The following is a 6,175-nucleotide window of genomic DNA, read 5'->3' as shown; positions in this document are numbered from 1 at the left end:
CATCTATCCATTCCCCCCTTCTCTAGGCTGAGCAATCTTGTGGCTACAAATTTCCTCTGAGGACGTCTAGAATTGTAGACCACATGGAGATCCAGACTCCATTGACAAGATAACACCAACATAAATTAGCCAGCCTGCTTTCTCGGAAGGTGTGTTTAGCTGTGCCAGGGGAGGATTGTTCAAAGTTTTTACTTCATGGGTAATGGTAGAACTCGCAGACTGTAGAGTTGGTTCCCTGCCAAGTTGGAAAGAACAAATAAAGATGAACTGCAAGGAAGGCATAAACAACTCAAAGGGAAGAGGGGTGCTAATCAGGCTTAGAAAGCAATGAGTTTTCCAGCTGGCTGAGGTGGTCCAGCCTGCTTCTGGGACATGGCGACACACCAGTTAGCCAAGAAAATTCAGAAGGCTCAGCACCGTCATAAGATTGACTATGAGAGATTGAGAGAACGAGTGGGAGGAGGGGCTGAGGGATCAGCAGACTCCCTGTGGAGCAGGGAGCCGGACGCGGGACTCGATTCCAGGACCCTGGGATCATGACCTGAGCCCAAGGCAGACGTTTAACCAACTGAGCCACCCAGGTGTCCCCATCTATGCATTTTTGGGCCAATTACTTTTATTCTCTACCACCTCAAGTTTTCTATGTGTAGGATGGAAATAATTTTGAAGATTAAATAAGATCAACCCAAGTACTTGGCACAGAGCCCAGCTCATCCTAAGTCCTCAATAAATCTTGGTTCCGTTCCCTCTAGTGGGTTCATCTTAGCACCTTAAGCACCAAGTAGAAGTCGGATAAATGTCACTGCATAAATGAGTGTATAATAATAACTCTTGTTTGTCAAGGACTTTTTTCAGCTGTAAGCTCCTTGAAGAATCACATCATACTCATTCTTGCGACCCCAGCATCTCATGTAGGGTCTGGTACATAGCAGATGCTTGGCTAAGTTGCTGAATAATAGCTTGAGTTCAGAGGGTCCTTGATAAACTGGGGATTCTTGGGATTGCATAGGATGAATCAGCACTCAGGAAGGAAGTACCCACCACTGGGGGCCCAGAGGATGTGGTAGCAGGAACTGAGTCCCCTGAGTGCTGAAGGAGGTCGGGGAAGGAGCAGGCTTTCTTCCTAGGAGCATGTTGTTCATGAGTTCTCAGCAGGGGCTGGACGGACACTATATCAGTCTGTTGACCCATCGACACAGGTTGAAGAGCAGGGTGGCTAGGGCACAGAGCCAGGGAGAGACTGCCCAGCCTCACCTTGCTGACATGGATGGCCACAAATGGAAGGGGAGTTGGTAACCTTTACAGGTGAAGCAAATGCCAGGAAAAACGCTGATAACTCCTATGTGATCAAGAAATGTACGCTGGAAAGATCCAGCCATTAGTACTGTGTGTGTGTGCAAGACCCAGGAATTAGCTGCTGCATTTGTAACCTGAGAAAGCAAGTCCTTGCCTTTTATGAGCTCAGCAAAACCAACAGACCCCACCGTGGAAAGCGAAAACAAATGAGGAGACTTGATCATCTGACCACAGTGACTCTGAGAGCAGGAGCCCAGAGCTCTGTTTCGGCAGGAATGTACCAAACGCACCACAAGTGAGCTGTTAATCGCTTTAAGTCTGGGCAAACTGGTTCTCCTGGCACGAGGTGGGAGCCGAGCTTAATTAGACTGCAGGATTTGACTGGAGGAGAGGTCTTTGTTCGGGGTTGGCTCCAGTTTTTGTTGTCTTGTTTTGTTTTGTTTTTACTTTCTTGTTAAATAAGAACAAAAAATTGTATTATCGGGGCAGAAGCACGGGGCAGGGGTGTGGTATGGAAATTCTCATTCGGAGGTAAACTCCCCACATACCAGATTTTTCAGAAAGCCGACCCCGAACTTGAGTTTCTGGTAATGCCTGACCTTGATGGGACCTGGGGCAGTATCCTGGGGAGGGTTGGCTGCTGAATGGAGACGTGGCCGGTTCGCTTTGGCAGGTTTTCTCCAAGCGAAATGGAAATAGATTCAGAATCGATTCAGCTGTGCCAAATTCCAAGTTCTGAAGAGTCTGGGCCACACTTGGGGGTCTGAGGCTGGATGGCCTCCAGGCCTGGGGAGACTTGCTGTGGTGGTCAGTGGTGGGAGGCGAGGTCAGGCACAGTTCCCTTGGCTTACCTTGTTTAGAAGCAGAAAGTCTGATGTCAGAGCTGGGGCTGGAAACAGGCATCTGGGATGGATCCCCGAGGGGGCTGTGGACGCATCCTCGTCAAACCACAGGAAGATTTGTCAGGCCACTCCCTTGTGACTAGGCCAAGAGTTAAAATGTCATTTGAGTTCAAGGAGATCTGAATTTGCCTCCTGGCCAGAGTGGCGCAGCCTATCAGATCCTGGTGGTTCAGGAATCTGAGAGCTAGAGGCTCAACTGGTCAGGGCCACCAGGAATGGGGTTCAGGGAAAAATTTTTTGGGCTCCCTCTCAAAGACAGACAGGCTAAGATCTATGGATGGGACTTGATCCAGCTCCCATCGGGGCCCCTGGGCCTGGTAGTTAGTATGGTTCCCTGTATCACTGGCAGCCCTGTGACCTGCCCCTCCCTGTGTGTGGTTGGTGGAGGGTGCTAGAGCTCATGAACAGGGTGAGGAGGCAGTTTTGGGGTGAGCACAGGAGGATGGGCTCCGGGCTCAGAGACAAGGGCATTTGAGAGCTCTTCCTCAAGGAATAGCCAGAGCTTCCTCTTTTAAGGAGACCTCCTGCCTCTTCTTATACACGGTCATTGTGCCTTTAAGAGCTAAAGCCCATCTTGATCCAGCTCATCCTCCTAAGCCTGTGCTGCTCGGGGTGCAGATCCGGTGGGAGGAGGAAGGTGTGAAGCATACTCTCTTTCACTTCCTAAAGTGAAGCTCCCGTGCCTTCCCGTCTCCCCCTTGTCCTTCACCTTACCCTGGCTCCACCAACCTTTCACAGCAAAGCTGGCTGGAACGCATCAGGACCACACTTGGGAAATCACCCAAAGGCTGCCCAATCCATTCCACACACGTGGGTTGTGCACCTGCATGAGAAGGTGCTGGGTAGGGGGGACAGGAGAGCACCCAGCTAAACTCCCCATCCCCAGGACCTCTCCGTGGTGATGCTCCTTTCCACATCTGGGTATTTCACTGAACGGGCTAGGGGGCAGGGCTGCCACAATTAGAATCCTCTAGTATTTGTTTCTGGAGAATAAACATGGAATTCAAAAGGCAAGAGTCTCTCCATTTCTCATGAGTAGTGGCTGCTTCTCTGGGCCTTTGGGGCCTAGCTGGGGGTTGTACCGCAGGCCTCGGAGTAAAAATCACTTCCTATGGGGAGCCTCCTCTCGACCTTTCGAGACTGGGTGGGAGAGCCCTTGTGTGTGTCCCCCAGCACCTCGCCTTATCCTTATCTCAGCACTTACCCACTGTATTCCAGAGACCACGCAGCAGCCTGTGAGTTCCTGGGGTCTGAGGTGGTGCCAGCATGCTAGCTGGGACCCGGAAGGTGCTCAGTGTGCTTCTGGGGAGCGAATCAGGTACCGGTCAAGTCTGCGTGGTGCCTCGAGGACAGAACCAGCAGAAGTTCAAGAGGCAGATTTGGGCTCCAAAGAAGAAAGAATATCATAGCAGTCAGAATAGTCTAAAAGGTCATGAGGCAAGGGTCATGAGCCCCCTGCCATTGAACATGTTCATGCCACAGCTGGATGACTCTGGTCCAAAACGTTGTGGGGGATTTCAAGTACCAGATGGGTGGAGCTCTCAAGAAGCAAGACTTGCTGAAGGTGTTCCCAGGGGCTGCGGAAGAATAGGATGAGGGAAGGGGATCTGGAGATAGCTAGGGATGCTCCTCGGAGAGGTCCCCATGAAGGGACAGACTGACTTTTGTTCCCACACAGTCTTCCAAGCAGAGCTCAAATGTCATCTGCCTTTCTTGACTTCCTCAATCTCCCTCTTCTGCTCAAGACACATTGTTCCTGCCTTTCTTACCATCCCTAGCCCTCTTTAGTGGAGTCTTTAATGAATTATATGGCTCCCATCTAAAATGTGATCTCTCGGAGTCCAGGGACCCATCTTTTTTTTTTTTTTTTTAAGGTTTTATTTATTTATTCGACAGAGAGAGAGAGATAGCAAGGGAAGGAACACAAGCAGGGGGAGTGGGAGAGGCAGAAGCGGGCTTCCTGCCAAGCAGGGAGCCAGATGTGGGGCTCGATCCCAGGACCCTGGGATCATGACCTGAGCCGAAGGCAGATGCTTAACGACTGAGCCACCCAGGCACCCCTCCAAGGACCCATCTTATAATTATTTCTACCCCAGGCATCTAGACCTGGGCCTGGCCCAAGCACTGAATAAACTTTCGTTGAGCGACGGACTAAATGAGGACCTTCCATGTGAGACCAAGAGCTGCTGACCCTGTGTGGAGGCAGCAATCAGTGCAGGTGACAAACCTTCAAGGAACAATTTCGTATTGAACTGTATGACTTTCAGGGACAGTTGTTTCACGAAGGAGCTATTGCGGAGTGTGCTGGCTGGCAAGACATCTCTGACAGGTTTGGGGAGGACGGAAGCAACATGCTTCTCCCCCTGCTCGAATGTAAGCACCATGAAGGCCCAGCCTTTGATCACTGCTGGGCACCTGGCACCAGGTCGGTGCCCAATAAATACCTGCAGAATGGAAGTATTTTAGTTCCTGGAGTTCGTTTTCTTCGAGCAGATAGAAATGGTGTCGATGATTAATTTGTCCTCCGACCGTGAAGGTGAACTGCAGTGGGAAGGACTGGCATGGACTCAGAAGCCTCCCACAGCCAGAGCTGGCTTCACAGGCACGCAATGCCACGACCATCTTGAGACTTTCAGTTTTTGCACAGGGAGCCCATGCTTTTTTAATGCTGGGTCCACAAGATAGGTAGCTGATTCTGCCCACAGAAGTGGACACTGTCAATCCACAGCAGGGACCAGCAGAAGCAAGAAGAATCTTTGGCTCTGGAAACCCACCCGGCAAACTGACTTGCCTTGTGGCCTCTGGGCTGTTCCTGGGGGCTCCTGGGCGGCCATTCAGGGGCTGTCTCCGTTTCCTGCCTGATCCGAATCTGCAGCTATTTCTCCTTCTTAGCTCTCTCTGACCTGAAGTGACTTCAGGGAGTGGTAGGGCAGCCATAGGAAGAGACCTCACACCTCTTGTCACTGCCAGCTGGTCACCCGTGTGGCCGCATACTTTGTAAACAGTGACCTCACCAGCATGGTTCTCCCATGAACCCCCCCCCAAACCCTTTCAAGGAATTTAGGGCATTTTGCTGGCGTGGCTGGAAGACATGAAGTGGTACCCCTAGAGTGCCCTTTGCTGATGCCGATCACTTTCCAGTCCTTTAGGGCTGAATTCAAGGAACCGTCTAGCTAAGACTGATTTTAGAGAGAACTGGAGCACCTTCTCAGGGTGGGGGTGATTTTTTTCTCCCTCTGGTTCAGGGACTTTGATCTTGGTGGGCTGGGGCCCAAAGCAATGTTCGTTTCTCTTAGGGAGGCCACCAAATTTTCAGGCCTATCAGGTAGTGGGTGGCCGAGTCTCACCGGGAGAGCACCTTTCCATCCCAGGGATCTGAACCTGCTGTGTGTCTGACAGCATGAACCAGTCACTGGTGGAGTCACATTTGATCCTGAGAGAAGCCACCTACCTCTCTCCTGGAACACAAGATAGGGAGGTGGCTGGGCTTTGGAAAAGGGACTCCAAAAGCCATATCCATACTGCCCAGTTTCTGCTGCTCACTGTTTCTTTCTTTCTTTCTTTTTTTTTTTGAGAGAGAGAGAATGAGAGACAGAGAGCACGAGAGGGAAGAGGGCAGAGGGAGAAGCAGACCCCCTGCTGAGCAGGGAGCCCGATATGCGACTCGATCCTGGGACTCCAGGATCATGACCTGAGCCGAAGGCAGTCGCTTAACCAACTGAGCCACCCAGGCGCCCCCTGCTCACTGTTTCTTGCTACTCTGAGATGGAGCCCAGGATGGACCCAGCAGGGCTCATGATTTCCTTGAAAGGTGGTTTCCCTGAGTTTCCAGGTTTATTCAGGGTGTCCAGGGACCAGTCATGAGTGAGTCCCTGGCACTGTTCTTCCTGGCTCAGGTAGGTCTCACTACCAAGACAGGTGCATATCAGTCTTTTAAAGGTGGCCCAGAGTAGTTCTTTACCTTTACTACCACTTCT

Source organism: Leptonychotes weddellii, chromosome 10 (assembly GCF_054177405.1).
Source record: "Leptonychotes weddellii isolate Sample4059 chromosome 10, ASM5417740v2, whole genome shotgun sequence".
Lineage (NCBI taxonomy): Eukaryota > Metazoa > Chordata > Mammalia > Carnivora > Phocidae > Leptonychotes > Leptonychotes weddellii.
The sequence above is the reverse complement of the archived record's forward strand: the minus strand, read 5'-3'. Positions refer to the sequence as shown.